Here is a 20,336-nt window from a genome sequence, read left to right as displayed (position 1 = left end):
GAGAAAACCATCATTGGCAGTCCAAAACATGGGACAAGAAACAAGGGAAATATGGAACAAATGGAAAACAAGTGATAAAATGGCAGCATTAAACCCTCACATCAATAATCACTCAAAATGTAAATGGATTGAATTCTCCAATCAAAAAAGTGGCTGGATGGATTAAAACAAGACACAAGAATATGCTGCCTCCAGAAAACACATCTTAGTTCTAAAGACAAACACAGACTCAAAGTAAAGGGATGGAAGACGATACTCCACGTTAATGGCAAACAAAAGAAAGCAGGTGTGGCCATAATTATATCAGACAAAGTAGACTTAAAGTGAAAAAGCAATGAGAGACAAAGAGGGGCAGTATATAATGATAAAAAGGACACTCAATCAAGAGGACATAACACTTATAAATATATATGCACCTAACACAGGAGCACCAAAGTACATAAAGCAACTATTCACTGACCTAAAATGAGATATTAACAGCAACATAATAATAGTAGGGGATCGTAACACCCCACTTACATCAATGGATAGATCATCCAGACAGAAAGTCAACAAGGAAATAGTGGAATTAAATGAAAAACTAGACCAGATGGACTTAATAGATACATATATAGAACACTCCATCCAAAAACAGCAGAATACACATTCTTCTCAAGTGCACACGGAACATTCTCAAAGACAGACAAAATGTTAGGAAACAAAGCAATCCTCAATACATTTAAGCAGATTGAAATCACATCAAGCATCTTTTCTGAGCATAGTGCTATGAAACTAGAAATCAACTACAGGAAAAAAGCTGGGAAAGTCACAAATATGTGGAGATTAAACAACATGCTACTGAACAACCAATGGATCATTGAAGAAATTAAAGGAGAAATCAAAAAAGATCTGGAGACAAATGAAAATGAAAATACACCATATCAACTCATATGAGATGCAGCAAAAAGCAGTCCTAAGAGGGAAATTCATAGCAACACAAGCCCACCTCAAAAAACAAGAAAAATCTCAAATAAGCAATCTTAAACTACACCTAACAGAGTTAGAAAAAGAACAACAAACAAAGCCCAAAGTCAGCTGAAGGAGCAAAATAAGAAAAATTACAGCAGAAATAAATGAAATAGAGACCAAAAAAAAAAAAAAAAAAGTAGAAAGATTCAATGAAACTAAGAGCTGGTTCTTTGAGAAGATAAACAAAATTGACAAACCCTTAGCCAGACTTACTAAGACAAAAAGAGAGAAGGCTCAAATATTTAAAATTGGAAATGAAAGCGGAGAAATTTACAACAGATACCACATAAATACAAAGGATTATAAGAGAATACTATGAAAAACTATATGCTAACAAATTGGACAATCTAGAAGAAATGGATAAATTCTGAGACTCATACAACCTCCCAAAACTGAATCAAGAAGAAATAAAGAAGTTGAATAGACCAATCACAAGTAAAGAGATTGAAACAGTAATCAAAAACTTCCCAAAAAATTAAAGTCCAGGAGCAGATGGCTTCTCTCGAGAATTCTACCAAACATTCAAAGAAGATTTAATACCTATCATTCTCAAACTATTCCAAAAAATTGAAGAAGACGGAATACTTCCTAACACATTTTACGAGGTCAACATCACCCTGATCCCAAAGCCAGACAAGGACAACACAAAGAAGGAAAATTACAGGCCAATATCGCTGATGAACATTGATGCAAAAAATCCTCAACAAAATATTGGCAAACTGAATACAGCAATACATTAAAAGGATCATACGGGGTCTAGCCAGGTGGCATAGTGGTTAAGTTCACATGCTCTGCTTCAGCGGCCCAGGGTTGGCAGGTTCAGATCACAGGCATGGACCTACACATCCCTCATCAAGCCATGCGGTGGTGGCGTCCCATATACAAAGTAGAAGAAGATTGGCACAGATGTTAGCTCAGGGCCAATCTTCCTCAACAACAACAAAAAATCATTAAAAGGATCATACACCATGATCAAGTGGGATTTATACCAGGGATGCAGGGATGGTTCAACATCCACAAATCAATGAATGTGATACACCACATTAATAAATGAGGAATAAAAACCATGTGATCATCTCAATAGACACAGAGAAAGCATTTGACAAGTTCCAACATCCATTTATGATAAAAACTCTCAATGAAATGGCAATAGAAGGAAAGTACCTCAACATAATAAAGGCCACATATGAAAAACCCACAGCCAACATCATACTCAAAGGGGAAAAACTGAAAGCCATCCCTCTGAGAACAGGAACCAGAGAAGGGTGCCCACTTTTGCCACTCTTATTGAACACAGTACTGGATAGTTGGGAGTTTTTGGCTTCCATAGTACTGGAGGGTTTGGCCAGAGCAATTAGGCAAGAAATGAAATAAAAAGTATCCAAATTGACAATGAAGAAGTGAAACTCTTGCTGTTTGCAGATGACCTTATTTTATATACAGAAAACTCTAAAGAATAAATAAAAAAACTATTAGAGAAGACCAACAACTACAGCAAAGTTGCAGGGTAAAAAATCAACTTACAGGCAGCCAGCCCAGTGGCGTAGTGGTTAAGTTCACATGCTCCACTTTGGCAGCCTGGGGTTTGCAGGTTCGGATCCTGGGTGCACACATACGCACTGCTTATCAAAGCCATGCTGTGGCAGCGTCCCATATAAAATAAAGGAAGATGGGCATGGATGTTAGCCTAAGGCCAATCTTCCTCAGCAAAAAAGAGGATGATTGGCAACAGATGTTAGCTCAGGGCTAGTCTTCCTCAAAAAAAAAAAATCAACTTACAAAAATCAGTTGCGTTTCTATACTCAAATAACAAACTAACAGAAAGAGAACTCAAGAATACAACCCCATTTACAATCGCAACAACAACAAAAAAATGTCTAGGAATAAATTTAACCAAGGAGGTGAAAGACCTATACAATGAAAACTATAAGACATTATTGAAAGAAATCGATGATGACATAAAGAAATGGAAAGATATTCCATGCACATGGATTGGAAGAATAAATATAGTTAAAATGTCTATACTAACTAAAGCAATCTACAGATTCAATGCAATCCGAATCAGAATCCCAATGACATTCTTCATGGAAATAGAACAGAGAATCCTAAAATTCATCTGGGGCAACAAAAGACCCCAAATAGCTAAAGCAATCCTGAGAAAAAAGAACAAAGCTGGAGGCATCACAATCCCTGACTTCAAAATATACCACAAAGCTATAATAATCAAAACAGCATGGTACTGGTACAAAAACAGACACATGGATTAATAGAACAGAATTGAAAGCCCAGAAATAAAACCTCACATCTAAGGACAGCTAATCTTCGACAAAGGAGCTGAGAATATATAACAGAGAAAGGAAAGTCCCTTCAATAAATGGTGTTGGGAAAACTGTACAGCCACATGCAAAAGAATGAAAGTAGACCATTATCTTTTGCCATACACAAAAATTAAGTCAAAATGGATGAAAGACTTGAATGTAAGACCTGAAACCATTAACTCCTAGAAGAAAATATAGGCAGTACAGTCTTTGACATCAGTCTTAGAAGGATCTTTTCAAATACCATGTCTACTTGGACAAGGGAAACAAAAGAAAAAATAAACAAATAGGACTTCATCAGACTAAAGAGCTCTGCAAGGCAAAGGAAACCAGGAACAAAATGAAAAGACAATCCACCAACTGGGAGAAGATATTTGCAAATCATATATCTGACAAGAGGTTAATCTCCAAAAAATATAAAAAACTCACACAACAAAAAAACAAACAATCCGATCAAAAAATGGGCAGAGCATAGGAACAGACATTTTTCCAAAGAAGATATACAGATGGCCAATAGGCACATGAAAAGATGTTCAACATCACTAGTCATCAGGGAAATGCAAATCAAAACCACAATGAGATATCATCTTACACCTGTTAGAATGGCTATAATTACCAAGACAAAAAAACAACAAATGTTGGAGACTATGTGGAGAAAAGGGAACCCTCTTACACTGCTGGTGGGAATGCAAACTGGTACAACCACTATGGAAAACAGTATGGAGATTTCTCAAAAAATTAAAAATAGAAATACCATACAACCCAGCTATCCCACTACTGGGTATTTATCCAAAGAACTTGAACTCAAAAATTCAAAGAGACTTATGCACCCCTACGTTCATTGCAGCATTATTCACAATAGCCGAGATGTGGAAGCAACCCAAGTGCCCAATGACTGATGATTGGATAAAAAAGATATGATACACACACACACACACACACACACACAATGGAATACTACTCAGCCATAAAAAGACAAAATCGTCCCATTTGCAACATAGATGGACTTTGAGGCTTTATCTTAAGCGAATTAAGCCAGACAGAGAAACACAAAACACTGTATGATTTCACTCATATGTGGAAGATAAACTAACACATGGAAAAGGGGACAGATTAGTGGTTACCAGAGGGGAGGGGGTTGGGGGGTGGGCATAAAGTGGTAAAGGGGCACATATATATGGTGACTGACAAATGATAATGTACAATGGAAATTTCACAATGTTATAAACTATTATGAACTCAATAAAAGTAAAGAAAAAAATCTTAGATCAAATCAACAAATTCAGTAAAGTTGCAGCATACAAAATAACATACAGAAATCAATTGCATTTCTATATACTAACAACAAAACATCTTAGAAATAAAGAGAGCAATCCTATTCACAATAGCATCAAAAATAGTAAAATACTTAGCGATAATTTTAACCAAGGAGTTGAAAAATCTGTACACTGAAAACTACAAGATTGTGATGAAAGAAATTGAAGACACACAAAAATAGAAAGATATCTTGTGTTCATCGATCAGAAAAATTAATATTGTTAAAATGTCCAAACTACCCAAAGCCATCTATAGATTCAATGTGATCCCTATCAAAATTCTAATCGCATTTTTTCACAGAAGTAGGACAACCAATCCTAAAACTTGTATGGAAGTATAAAAGACCCCAAATAGCCAAAGCAATCCTGAGAAAGAAGAACAAAGCTGGAGGCATCACACTTCCTGACTTCAAACTATATTACAAAGCTATAGTGATAAAAACAGTACGGTACTCATAAAAATAGACACATAGACCAATTGAACAGAATCATGAGTCCAAAAACAAACCCTTTCATATGCGGTCCACTAAAATTTAGCAAGGGAGCCAAGAATATTCAATAGGGAAAGGACACTCTCTTCAATAATGGTGTTGGGAAAACTGGATAACTACATGCAGAAGAATGAAATTGGACCCCATCTTATATCAGTCACAAAAATTAACTTGAAATGGATTAAAGACTTAAACACAAGACCTGAAACCACAAAGTTCCTAGAAGAAAACATAGGGAAAAAGCTCCTTGACATTGGTCTTGGAAATGATTTTTAGGCTATGACACCTAAACACAAGCAACGAACTAAAAAATAAACACATGGGAGTGCATCAAACTAAAAAGGTTTTGCATAGCAAAAGAAATGATTAACAAAATGAAAAGGTAACCTACAGAATGGGAGAAAATATTTGCAAATCATATATCTGATAAGGGGTTAATATCCAAAATATATAAGGAATTCATACAACTCAATAGCAAAAAGAAAAAAAAAACCAAACTGATTAAAAAATGAGCAGAGGAGGGGCCAGCCCTGTGGCCTAGTGGTTATGTTTGGCATGCTCCATTTTGGTGGCCCAGGTTTGGTTCCCCAGGCACGGACCTGACACCACTCGTCAGCGGCCATGCTGTGGCGGGGACCCACATACAAAACAGAGGAAGACTGGCAACAGATGTTAGCTCAGGGAGAATCTTCCTCAGCAAAAAAAAAAAAAAAAAGCAGAAGAACTGAACAGACATTTTTCTAAAGAAGATATTCAAATGGCCAACAGGTTCATGAAAATGTGCACAACATTAGCAGTAATCAGGGAAATGCAAATCAAAACCACAATGAGATATCACCTCACACATGTTAGAATGGCTGTCATCAAAAAGAGATAACTATGGGCCGGCCCTGTGGCTTAGCGGTTAAATGCGCGTGCTCCGCTGCTGGCGGCCCGGGTTCAGATCCCGGGCGCGCAGTGACGCACCGCTTCTCTGGCCATGCTGAGGCCACGTCCCACATACAGCAACTAGAAGAATGTGCAGCTATGACATACAACTATCTACTGGGGCTTTGGGGGAAAAAATAAATAAATAAATAAATAAATAAATAAAGAGAGAGATAAGTAGTGTTGGCAAGGGTATGGAGAAAAGGGAACCCTGTGCACCATTAGTGGGAATGTAAATTGGCACAGCCACTATGGAAAACAGTAAGGAGGTTCCTCAAAAAATTAAAAGTAGAACTACCATATGATCTAGCAATCCCACTTTTAGGTATATACCCAAAGGAAATGAAATCATGATGTTGAAAAGATATCTGCACTCCCATGTTCATTGCAGCATTATTCACAATAGCAAAGATATGAAAATAACATAAGTGTCTGTTAATGGATGAATGGATAAAGATGTGAGATATATATATATATATATATATATATATATATATATATATATAACTAAATATTATTCAGCCCTGAGAAAGAAGAAAATCCTGCCATTTGTGACAATATGGATAGACCTTGAGGGCATTGTGCTAAGTGAAATAAGTCATATAAAGACAAATACTGTATGATATCACTTATATATGTAATATAAAAAAGCTGAACACAGGGGCCGGCCCAGTGGTGCAAGCGGTTAAGTGCATGCGCTCCGCTGTGGTGGCCCGGGGTTTGCCGGTTTGGATCCCGGGCACGCACTGACACACCGCTTGTCGAGCCATGCTGTGGCGGCATCCCATATAAAGTGGAGGAAGATGGGCATGGATGTTAGCCCAGGGCCAGTCTTCCTCACCAAAAAGAAAAAAAAAAAAAAAGAGGAGGATTGGCAGATGTTAGCTCAGGGCCAATCTTCCTCAAAAAAACAAATGAACAAACAAAAAAGCTGAACACATAGAAATGGAAAGAATGGTGGTTACCAGGAGGTAAGAGGGTGGGGGAAATGGAGAGATGTAGGTGAAAGGGTACAGACTTCCAGTTATAAGAAAAATAAGTTGTGGGGATCTAATGTACGGCATGGTGATTATGGTTAATAATACTGTATTATGTACTTTAAAGTTGCCAAGTGTTTTTTAATGCTAAGTTCAAATGTATTTTTTGATAATACAAAAAAGTAATCCTTGAAAATCAGAATACTTATCAGACAAAAGCACAATAACTTAAGTATTAAGCATCTGTATGAAATAACTGTTCCAAAGTTTGACAAAAATGCACACTTAGAACATGTAGTTATTTAAAAAAACAAAAACAGAAAAAAACACCTCATGATAAAGTGAGTAGATCTTAAACGTTCTCACCACAAAAATAAATGGTAATTGTGTGATGTGATGGAGGTGTTAGCTAACGCTATGGTGGTAATCATTTTGCAATATATACGTGTATCAAATCAACACCTTGTACATCTTAAACCTATACAGTGTTTTATGTCAATTATATCTCAATAAACTGTAAAAAATGAAATCAGGCATTGTATATAATTCAAAACCAAATATTATATTTAAGGTAAAGTTCTTTTGAAAAGGATTGAAATATTTCTATAAATATGCTTTTGAATTTACTATGCAAGAAAGTTATTTTCCATACTAAATGGTTTCTCTTAATTTCTCCAATGTTCTTTATATTTTTAGTTTACTATAAGGTAATCAATATATCCATTTTGGAATTCAACTTGATCATCTTGAATGTTTGCACAAACACCCTCTTTGACATATAAGGTGACCTTTGGTCTATTACGGTCTAATTATAAGCCTGAGGGGGCTCTGCCATATGTCATCGGAAAGTTGTTTTCCCCTAGATTTCCACTAGATCCCAGGTCCTATCTGACCTGATTATTTGTAGGAAAGATGTTTCTGAGGCAGTTTCTAAACTACAAGAAAATGTAATTTAGTTTGGTTTAATTGTGCTTCATAAGATTCTAGAACACAGCTAAATACTAAACTGATTTTAAGAAGTCTCAGGTTGAATGCCCGCGTGTTCAATCAAAATGTGGCCCTAGTCCATCTCTGACACAGTGATCAGCACATGTGCACAACAGCCATAACCTTCACAAGTGTATAGAGTATATGGAGTCTTTTTCATTTTTATTTTTAAGTTGTTAATTTCATAATCCAATAATGAGAGAGACAGTGACCACTACTTCCTAGTGTGTCATTGGTAAAACATTTTGTGAGCTTTCCTTACTTTTGTTCACTTTGGTAGATGATTTTTCAAATGTAACAAATTTCTCCTTAGCAAAAGATTTTTAAACAAATGTACTAAACTAATAAATGGTGTGTCCCTTAAGATCAGAGAGTTATCTTATCCACTTTTTGTTTCTTGCCGGCACCAAACATGGTATTTGTCTCATATGAAAGGGTGGATTAATACTGTTAAATTGAATTCTGTCTTTGAGAAAGGATTGTCTCCTTAAAAGTATTTTATTGTTTAGATCAGCACTGTCTAATAGGACCTACTGAAAACATGATGAACATATTTTATATCTGTGCTGTGCAGTGTGGTAGCCAATAGCATCAGGTGGCTATTGAACATTGAAATAAGGCTAGTGTGACTAAGGTTGTATTTAATTTTAATTAATTAATTAATTTACTTTTTGGCGAGTAAGATTGGCCCTGAGCTAACATCCATTGCCAATCTTCCTCTTTTTGCTTGAGGAAGATTGTCCCTGAGCTAACATCTGTGCCAATTTTCCACTACTTAATACGTGGGTCACCACCACAGCATGGCTTGATGAGTGGTGCATGTCTGCGCCCAGGATCTGAACCTGCAGACTTGGGGTGCCGATGCGGAGCATGCTGAACTTAACCACTACACCACTGGGCCGGCCCCAAATTTTAATTTATTTAAATTTAAATAGCCACATGTGGCTACTGGTAACTATATCGGATAGTACAGATCTAGATCCACAAAATTTTATTTGTGTTCTCTCAAATGCTGAGCCCGATTGGGCAAGTTCCCTGTGTTCTTCTCTCCTTTTTTGAAACAGATGCTGAAGATTTAGCTTGTTTTCCTCGCCAATTTAATTTGGCCTATACCCAATTCATCCATTCATTCATTCAATTGGCAAATATTTATTTATCATTAATTATGTGCTAGGCACTCTGCTAGATGCTAATGAGTGAAAAATGAGCAAGACAGGTCCCTGCCCACAAGCAACTTACAGTCAAGTTGGGGAAGAAAGATTAGTAAATACATAATTGCAATGCAGTTTATGGATTTAGTTTGTGGTACTTTGTTACAGCAGTCCTATCAAACTAATGCAGCATTCCTGATCCAGGAAGCAGTATTGTGAAGCAAGGCAAATAAGCTGTGGAAGATATTTATTAAAGTTCTGTTTTGTGGTTACCTAACCCAGGAATTTTAGAAGGAAAAAAATAAAGCAAGCATCAGCTGGAGTATGACAATTTCTTTTACAAATGTTTTTCTACTCTCAGGGGAAAAAAAAAGCCAAGGCTGTAATAATGTTTGTGGTGAAATTGGGAGTGTATTTCTGCTAAAATGTATCATGAATCAAAAAATAAATGTTAGTGGTCATCATAAGTCAGAAGAAATTTTTTATTAAACTTGTCTCCCTACATAAATTAGTTATACTATTAGTAATAAGACCCTCCCCAACAATTCCCTGCATAGATCATATGAGGAAATATATGTATGAGAACTATATTTCCTATTTCTGATGTGTCAACTTTGAGGGAGAGGGTTCATGAACAGGAGCTGGGGTAGGAGTCACACACTGGATGGCTGCAGCTGGAATTATATTCATCCCAGTAGGATGGTACCCTAAGGTCCAACCTCACTCCTCCAATTATCACTGGGATGGGCCAGACCGGGATCTGAGAGGTCAAATCAGAGTCCAGAGGACACCAGTAAAAGCCACATCTCTTGCAAAGGAAGAATGGTCAGACCCCACATAGCCTTCTAGCCAGGATTCAGGAGTGAGAGAATGGGGGCTGAGTGCTGGGTGCTATCAATCTTTTCATTTGTGTGCATGCAGCAGTAAGTGCCAAGCATTAATTGACTCTTAGGAATGGGTTAGGGACAGTGAACTGTGGATAGCATTAAGTCACTTATATGGTGCAAAAGCCCTTCTGCAACAAATGTGAATAACAGTATGGTACCTTGGAAGACCTGGATGTCGCCTAACAAGGCTGGAGTATAGAATGCATGGCAGGTGAAGGTTTGAAGAGATATGTACAACTGGAGAGGTTGACAAGTGCAAAAGAGCAGCAGGTTTGATATGGGGATCAGGGAATAATAATGGATCACTTTTGGACATTTTGAGTTTGAACAGCTTTTGGGGCATTCAAGAAGATCAGGAGGCAGTTAGATATACAAATCTCTAGCTTAGGGTAGGTGTGATATTGTGATTTATACTAAGAAATACTGTCGTACCTTTGTATCTGTGGATGCGGAACCTGTGGATAAAGAGGGCAGACTAAGGCACTTGAGCATCCAAGGATTTGGGTACCACCCCCACACCCCAACTCCACTCCCATTTACCAAGGGATGACCGTTGATGAGAGCCATAAAGGTATCTTTTGTTATGTTAATTAAGTGACTTTTAGAAGCATCTAGGTAACCTAAGGATGGGAGCTGCTTGCTAGGGAACCCAACTGTGTGATTAGAGGATTAGCAGAGATGTGGTTTTTTTTTTTTTTTTTTGGTGAGGAAGACTGGCTCTGAGCTAACAATGTGTTGCCAATCTTCCTCTTTTTGCTGAGGAAGATTGGCCCAGAGCTAACATCTGGGCCAATCTTCCTCTATTTTGTATGCGGGATGCCACCACAGCATGGCTTGATGAGCAGTACGTTGGTCTGCACCTGGGATATGAACCCGCAGAACCCCAGGCCACCGAAGCAGAGGGCAAGAACTTAACTGAAGTGAAGGGCAAGAACTTAACCTCTATGCCACTGGGCTGGCCCTGATTAGAGGATTAGAACTTTCAATTCCACCTCCCCTCTCCCCCCAACACACCTCTGGGGCATTCAAGAGGGTCTGGAGGTTGAATCAATTGCCAATGGCCAATGATTTAATCAATCGTGACTATGTAATAAAGCCTCCATAAAAACCCAAGGGGATGAGGTTCAGAGAGCTTCTCAGTTGGTGAGCATGTGGAGATTTGGGGAGAGTGGCAAGCTGTGAATACAAATAGACTATTGCTAAAGAAGGACAAATTTTGACTTTTGTGCTTATTACATTAAAAATTTCATTGCCTAACATGTTGGACCAATGCATTTCCTTGTACTGAACCCATCTCTAGCAATACTTCTCTTTCTTGAGGGTAGAATGAAGAGCTTTGAGCATTTCATAGTGGAAAATTCTGCTTCAATTTTTATTATTTTGTTAAGTTGTTAAGAAGGACAGCTAGGTCTAAATGGTCAACTAGGGGAAGAATATAAAATTTCTTCTCTTAAAATTTGCAAATTTTCCTATGCATCTCTGCGGGAATAAATTAGATATAAATGTTTATTCCTTAGAGGTTTTAATGAATGTTTTTTTGATGTTTCCTCCAAAACTTACTGAAATAGGTTAGGAAAAGATTTTTCTTCAATTTGTTTCAGTTCATTAGAAGACCACACTCTACACCAGGCTAAGAAATTGCACCTATTCTACCTTGCATGTCAGATTCTATTCCTATACAATGTGGACTACAATGAGCAGAACTCCCTGGCACCCACGTTGGATGTATAGCTTGACTGAGAAATAAATATGTACTGTTTTAATCCAAAAAAAAAAATCCAACCGTCTTTATATTGTTAGGACCTATTAGGCACCTAGTTGAGTGTCTGGTCAAGAGGGCTGTTAAACAAGCCGTACAATTTATTCTCCCACGAAAGGGAAAATGGGTGGCTGGGAAACAGGGGTCGGGAGAGACTTTTAGTGATATACCCTTTTGCACCTTTTGAATTATGTGCATGTATTACCTATACTACAAAATTATTTTCATCTAATAAAGTTTTTGTTCTAAAAAATTATGGATTAATAAATAAGGGAAATAATTAGGTATTAGAAAGACTGCGTTTAAGTCTTGGGTATGCTTTTTCTTTTAAACACTCCTTTTATGCTTCAGTTTAATCTTCACTAAAATTTCTACTTCATGGATTTATTATGAAGATCAAACAGAGTAAAATTTTTGAAAGTTCACTTTACACTAAAAAGCATTATTCACACCTAAGTTATTGCTGAGGAGTGTTAGGGACTGAATGTTGGTGTTTCTCCAAAATTCATATGTTAAAACCCTAACCTCCAATGTGATGGTATTGGGAAGTGGGCCTTTGGGAATGATTAGGTCATGAAGGTGGAGCCCTTATGAATGGGATTAGTGCCCTTAAAAAAGGGACCACAGAGAGCTCCCTTCTACCCTATGAAGACACGGTGAGAAGATGGTCATCTATGAACAAGGAAAGCAGGTCTTTACGAGACACTGAATCTGCCAGCACCTTGATCTTGGACTTCCCAGACTCCAGAACTGTGAGAAATAACTTTCTTGTTTAAGCCATCCAGTCTATGGCTAAGACAAGGGGTAATGTGGAGATGTGGAAAGACCTTGGGAGCCAAAGAGACTGGAATCCACATAATTCACCGGTTATGTGATCTTGGACAAGTTTCTTAGTCTCCAGAATTTGATTCACTGGCATGCTACCATGAGGGTAGGGACTCTTGTTCACTGCTGTGTCCTCAGCACCTAGAATAGTGTCTCACATAAAGTCAGTGCTCAACAATGTTTTCTGAGTGGACCTCTCTGTGCTTTAGTTTCTTCATTTGCAAATCATGGAAAATTTGCTAGGTAACTAGAGAAATGTGTTATTTAAATCCACAATTCCACTTTTTAGAGCTTGGTTATATGGTGGCTGCCTCCTTAGGAGCCTCACAGTAATGACAGGTATTTATCATGAAATTATTCCCAGAGGTGAATAAATGTCCATTTTAAAATCTACTGGCAGAGACTCCTGGCTGTGGTGGAATAAAGAGATGGGCAAATGCTCTACGCCACAAACACCTGGACCAACTTGTCAGAACCAGCCATTACAAGGTTGTGAAAAATTGACTAAAGGTAAACAAATTAAGAAGTGCTTATTATGAAAAACTGCTGAACCTCAGGTAAGAGCAGTGTGAGTCTGTGGGGTCCTCATCTGGGGCTGCTCCCATTCCCATCCCACCCCCTGCTCCAGTGGCACAGATGTTCTTCCAGGATGGAGCTAGCTGTGGAAAGTAGCAGCTTCACTGCCAGAGGTGGGTGTCTTGATTTGGAACAAAGGGCAGAAAATACCACCTAGTACTGTGGTCAATAAGAGTATCGAACCTGATGGGAAATGAATATGCAGAGTCCATGATTCTGCTAATCTTAGGTTATGGTTCTGGTTGGGGGGAGTAGCTAGCAAGAAATATAATAGGAATATATCCTGGCAATGAGAGAGCCATAGGGAGACTAGAGACATGCTCCACACATCTCTAGCTAACTGTTAGGCTGCAAGCATGTCCAGGGGAGATCTAGTAAGAAGTAAAACCTGGGACAGACCTTAAAATTCCTGAATTTTGAATGTACTCATAAACCCACATACAAATCCACTGGCAAGGGTTGGAAACCTTACAAGTTTGAGGTGTTTTAGCACAGCCTTGGACCAATCAGTGGCTGACTACCAGGTTATGTAGACAGAGCGGCAACATCTAGGAAGAAAGCTAAAACATAAAAGTAAGAATTAAAAAAAAAAACTGAGTAGGGACATTAATGGCCATACACCACAGGAGAGATATGTCTATTGTCTCTTGGCTCCAAATTTACCCTTGATTGTCAGCTCTGTGGAAAAGAATCTGAGCTTTTTAATATTTTTCCTTTGCCAGATGGCACAATGTTAAACTTTTTCAGTAGAGGGTGATGCAGAATCACTGCAACAGGAAAGAATTTTTCTTCCTGATTCTGGTGTGCTTTTGCTGGGCAGCTCCTGCAGGGTACATGGTTTCACCCGAGTCCAGCTCCTACAGTGTACATGATCGGCCACCACCATGCTTCTGCAGCATGGGCAGCTTCTCCAGTACTGGGATCCTGCACAGCATGTCACATAAGCATATAAAAGTCTTGAACAACACTATCAACCAACTTGACCTAAATGATATTTACAGAACACTCCACTCAACAATAGCAGAATACATATTCTTTTCAAGTGCACACAGAACATTTTCCAGGACAGAACATATGCTAGGCCATAAAAAATGTCTCAATAAATCTAAAAGAATTGAAATCATTCATAGTATGTTTTCTAACCACAACAATTAAATTATAAATCAATAACAAAAAGAAATTTGGATTTGTAGCATAGTGCTTTTGGTGAACATCTACCTCTGAATAGCTTTCCCCAATACTCTACAGGGAGAATTCCCCACAGTGCTTAGACAAAAACATATAGCATTAAATGGTAATATTAGAAAACAAAAAGTCTCAAATCAATAATGTAAGCTTTCACCTTAAGAGACTAGAAAAGAAGAGGAAATTAAACCCAAAGCAAGCAAAAGCAAGGAAATAATAAAATCAGAGAGGAAATCAATAAAATAGAAAACAGAAAAATGATAGAGAAAATCAATGAAACTAAAAAACACTTCTTTGAAAAATCAGCAAAATTGATAAACCTTTAGCTAGACCAACCAAGAAAAAAAAAGAATGCACAAATTACCAATATCAGGATTGACAGAGAGAACATTACTACTGACCCTATAGAAATTGAAAAGAAAATAAGGTCTTATTTGAACATCTTTTTTGTTAACAAATTATAGAACTTAGATGAAATGGATAAATTCCCAGAAAGACAAGAACTACCAAAACTAGTTTAAGAAGTAGAAAGTCTTAATAGATCTATTAGAAGTAAAAATTTAGCTTGGTAATGAAGAATCTTCCCATAAAGAAAATCCTAAGCCAGATGGCTTCACAGGCAAATTCTATGAAATAGTTGAAGAAGAAATAATAACAATCCTACATAACTCCTTCACAAAATAAAGGAAGAGGGAACACTTCCCAACTCATTCAATGAGGCCATAGCATCCTGACACCAAAGCCAGATAAAGACATTGTGAAAAAAGAAAACTATAAACAATTATCCCTCACGAAAAGAAATACAAAAATCCTTAACAAAATATTAGCAAGCCAAATCCAACAACATACAAAAAGGATTAAACATCATGACCAAGTGGAATTTTTCCTAGAAATATCACATGATCATCTCAATAGATGCAGAAAAAGCATTTGAAAAATCCAACATCCATTCACAATGAAAACTCAACAATCTAGGAATATAATGAAACTTTCTTCACCTAGTAAGGAATCTCTTTTTTTTTTTTCCCCCTAAAGCCCCAGTGCATGGTTGTATATCCTATTTGTAAGTCCTTCTAGTTCTTCTATGTGAGCTGCTGCCACAGCACGGCAACTGACAGACAGGTAGCGTGGTTTCGCAACCGGGAAACGAACCCGGGCCACTGAAGCAGTGAGAGCGCCAAACTTTAACCACTAGACCATCAGGGCTGGCTCAGGACTCTCTTGTAAAAACCTAGAGCTAACCTCATGCTTAATGGTGAACGACTGACTGCTTCTCCTGAGGATTGGGAACAAGACAAGGATGTTTGTTTTCATCCATTCTATTCAGCTTTATACTGGAGGTTCTAGTCAGTGCAATAAGAAAAGAAAAAATAAATTAAAGGCATGCATATTAGAAGGAAAAAAAGAAATAAAACTGCTCCTATTAACAGATGACATGATCTTGTATGTAGAAAATCCAAAGGAATCAACAAAAAAAGCTAATAGAACTAATTTAGGAAGATCTCAGGATACAAGATCAATATACAAAAATAATTTTATTTCTATATGCTAGCAAAGAGCAGTCCAAAAATAAAATTAAGGAAACAATCCCATTCCCCAAAACATCAAAAAGAATAAAATATTTTGGGATATATTTAACAATGACATGTAAAAACACTGCTGAGAGAAAGTAATGAAGAGTGAAATAAATGGAAAGAAATTCCATATTCATGGATTGGAAGTCTTAGTATTATTAAGATGACAATCGTTCCCAAATTGACCCATAGATTACCGTAATCCCTATCACAATCCCAGGAGGTTTTTGTTTTTTTGTTTTTGTAGGATGTATAAGCTGATACTAAAGTTTATAAGGAAATGAAAAGAACCTATAATAGCTAAAACAATTTTGAAAAAGAGGAATAAACTTGTATGGTTTACACTATCCAATTTCAAAACTTATTATGAATATACAGTAATAAAACAGTGTGGGATTGGTATAAGGATAAATATATAGATTAGTAGAACAGAATTGGGAGTCCAGAAATAAAATCTTCAACTTATGGTCAATTGAATTTTTACAAAGGTGCTCAGACAATTCAATGGGGAATGTATAGTCTTTTCAACAAATGGTGCTAGAACAATTTGATATCACACAAAGAAGAGGAAGAAGAAGAAGAGGAAGAAGAGGAGGAGGAAGAGGACGAAGAAGAAGAAGAAAGGAGGAGGAAGAAGAAGGAGGAAGAAGAAGAAGGAGAAGAAGGAAGGAGAAGGAGGAGGAGCAGAAGTAGGAGGAGAAGGAGGGGAAGCAGGGGAAGGAAGAGGAGAAGGAGAAGAACCACCACCACCACCACCACAGCGTAGACCTTTACCTCACACCACACATAAATGTAACTAAGGATGGATCAGAGCCCTAAATGTAAGAGCTAAAACTAACATTTTCTAGAAAAAACGCAGGAGAAAGTCTTTGTGACCTTGGGTTAGGCAAAGATTTCTTAGATGTGACAACAGAAACATGATCCATAAAAGAAAACATTGATAATCTGGATTTCAACAAGATAAAAAACTTTTACTCTTTGAAAGACACTATTAAAACTATCATTTATTAAAGGAGTGAATTAACTATCACTTATTGAACATTTAAAATTCATTCATTCAATCAATACATGTGTATTGGACAAAGACTATTTGCTTGGCCCAGCTGGGGATAAAGCAGTGAATAAGCAAAATACTTGCTTTTATGGAGCTTGTAATCTACTGAGAGGAAATGGTGGAGGGAGGAACATTGGGCAAAAAGCTTTATACAATACCACTTCACACCCATTAGGAGGCTATTATTAAAAAAATGGAAAACAAGTTTTGGCAAGGATGCGGAGAAATGGAAACCCTTGTGCTTTGCTGGTGGGAATGTAAAATGGTGCAACTGCTGTGGAAAACCAGTTTAGTGGTTCCTCAAAAAATTAAACATAGATTGAGCATATGATCCAGCAATCCCATACCTAGGTATACAACTAAAAGAATTGAAAGCAGGGACTTAAACAGATACTTGTACATCAGTGTTCATAGCAGCGTTACTTACAATAGCCAAGAGGTGGAAACAACTAAAATGAAAAGACAAACATCGATGCATGTCCAAAAAAAACAAGAAAGAAAGAGAAAAGAAAAGACAAGTTACAGATTGGGAAGAAATATTTGCAAGTTATATGTCTGATAACAGATTTGTATACAAAATGATAAAGAACTCTTACCACTCTATAAAAAGAGACAACCCAACTAAAAAAATGACAAAAGATTTGAATATTTGAATAGACAATTCAACAGAGATGATATCTGAATGGCTAATAAGCACATGAAAAGTTGCTCAATATTATAGCCATTACGGAAATGGAAATTAAAACCATAATGAGGGCCGGCCCCATGGCTTAGCGGTTAAGTGCGTGCGCTCTGCTACTGGTGGCCTGGGTTCGGATCTCGGGCGCACACCGACGCACCGCTTGTCTGGCCATGCTGAGGCGGCGTCCCACATACAGCAACTAGAAGGATGTGCAACTATGACGTACAACTATCTACTGGGGCTTTGGGGAAAAAAAATTAAAAAAAAAAAACCATGATGAGATAGTATTACATACCCACTAGAATGGCTATAATCAAAAAGGTTGACAATCCTAAGTGTTGATATGGAGCAACATAACTCTCACACATTGCTGGTGGCTATGTAAAATGGTACAGCCTCTTTGGAAAACAGTTTGGCAGTTTCATAAAAAGTTAAATAAACCTACCATATGACCTAGCATTTCTACTCCTAGGTATCTACTCAAGAGAAATGAGACTTGTACATGAACGTTCATAGTAGCATTACTCATAATAGCCCCAAACAGGAAACAATCCAAGTGTCCATCAACTGTTGAGCAAATAAACAAAATGCTGAATATTCATACAATGGTCTACTATTCAGCATTAAAAAGGAATAAACTAATACATACTCCAACGCGAATGAACCTCAAAAACATTATGCTCAGTAACAGAGGCCAGACACTAAAGACTGTGTATTATATAACTACATTTATATATAATTTCCAAAAAAGACAAACATATAAAGATGGAAAGCAAATCAGTGGTTGCCAGGAGCTGGAGAATTATTGGCCTTATTGGCAACACTCTTGAGATGGTCTGTGAATATCTGCTGCTCAAGTTCCCAGAGCTGCCCAGGTCACTTCCCTTCCTGAGATTTCTTTGTGCAATTCTTCCTGCTATTCCATTAAATACCTAAGTTATCTTCTTGCATATTTTGTTTTCTTTAGAGTAGCCAAAGTCTGTTCTAAATATGCCCTAGTCACACCCTTCTCAAGATTTGGTTGTGCAATTATTTCTTCCACTCCATGAAATAACATTGCCATCATTGTCTACACTTTCCTTTCTGTTTAAGTTAGCTAGAGCAATTTTCAGTAATCAAAAAAAAAAACAAGAAAAAAAAAAAAGATATGCCAATGATAAGGTTCCAGAGCTAGCCCACGAGAGACATCATGAACTAATTGAGAGTTCTGGATACTGAAAGAAGAGGGCCCGTGGTTTAGCACAAAAAAAGACTAAGAGAGTTTCTGCTTCATTTCTGGAACAGTCTTATTTCAAAACACACTACACACACGCACGCATATACACACACACACAGCTGCACTCATGTATGCACAGTTCTTGCTCCTTTTCTGATCCTTTCTAGTACAACCTGTTAACCTTTCTTCCAGTGCTTTCCTACTGTCTTAAGACTATAATCAGGACTCCTTCTTCAAAGACGGGGCTACTTATAGATCCTTTGTTACCTGAAATTGGTTCTAAATTATTCTCTTACTGTTGAAATTTCCTTTAAAATTCCACAGAATAGATTCATTGCAGATCTCACTTGTTCAAAAAGCAAAACAAGAAGACTAAACGAAGGCACCAAAGCCTCTTCTTGTAAGTCCAGCCTACACCCATCTGCACACCTTCACAGCTCAAGTGTTCTCTTCCTGTTGCAGTACTCCCTGCAACTGCTCTCTCCAAAGTCACCTGTTGGTTCTACATCCAATAAATGCATAAAATTTTAATGTATATCTTTCCCTTTTTTTTGTTAATTTATTTACTGGAGTTTATCTTTCTTACTTTTGGTTTCTGGTTTGCTCTCATGGGCCCGAACCTACTCGTGAGGAGCCCTCTCTTTCTGCACTGAAACGTCACTGCCTGTCTTACTGTTTTAGAAGATGTTGGGTCAGTAGGCAGATGAAATCAAGAGGCCTAGTGATGAAGTAATATCTGCAAACTGGGGCCATGAGAATGATTACAGAGGTTGGAGACAACGTGGCATGGAGGTTGGAATTCTAAAATGTATGTCAGAGCGCCAGGGTGGAGCAGTCTGACATTGGCCAGAGGGGCAGGCCCAGGGCTGGGAAATTTTGCTGGGAGATTCATGAGGAATCCATGCAAGTGACGCTGTGGCCTTTGATTCTCCAAACTGGTTCATGTAGCTTTTGTATCAATAGTCACATTATATCTACTAACATTTTATCCCTGACTTTGTCATCTTTGAAGAATTTTCATACTTTTCATCATTCTTTCCTCCCCACTCTTCACTTTTTCCTTATTAAAACTTTTTCCTCCCTTAACTTTTGTACTGTCCTTCCTCCTGGTTTTCCTCCTGGCTTCATTTTGGTTTTGGCTGTTGGTTGTATTTGTCCCTTCAATGTTACCCACTGCACTTCTGCTGCACATGTGCCTGGCATAACTATAGCAACCTTCAAGCTTAAATCACATACTATATCTTAGTTCTAGACATTTTCCCTAAATTCAATTTCAGGAACTTGTCCATAATGGATCTCAATATTTTCTGCTCCTTCCTCACAAGGCTGCTCTTCCGTCTTATTTTTGGTCCTAAATTATTATTCGGTCCTAAATATATTTGGTCCTATATTAGTGCTATTAC

Source organism: Diceros bicornis, chromosome 20 (genome assembly GCF_020826845.1).
Source record: "Diceros bicornis minor isolate mBicDic1 chromosome 20, mDicBic1.mat.cur, whole genome shotgun sequence".
NCBI lineage: Eukaryota > Metazoa > Chordata > Mammalia > Perissodactyla > Rhinocerotidae > Diceros > Diceros bicornis.
This window is presented reverse-complemented; position numbering follows the sequence as displayed.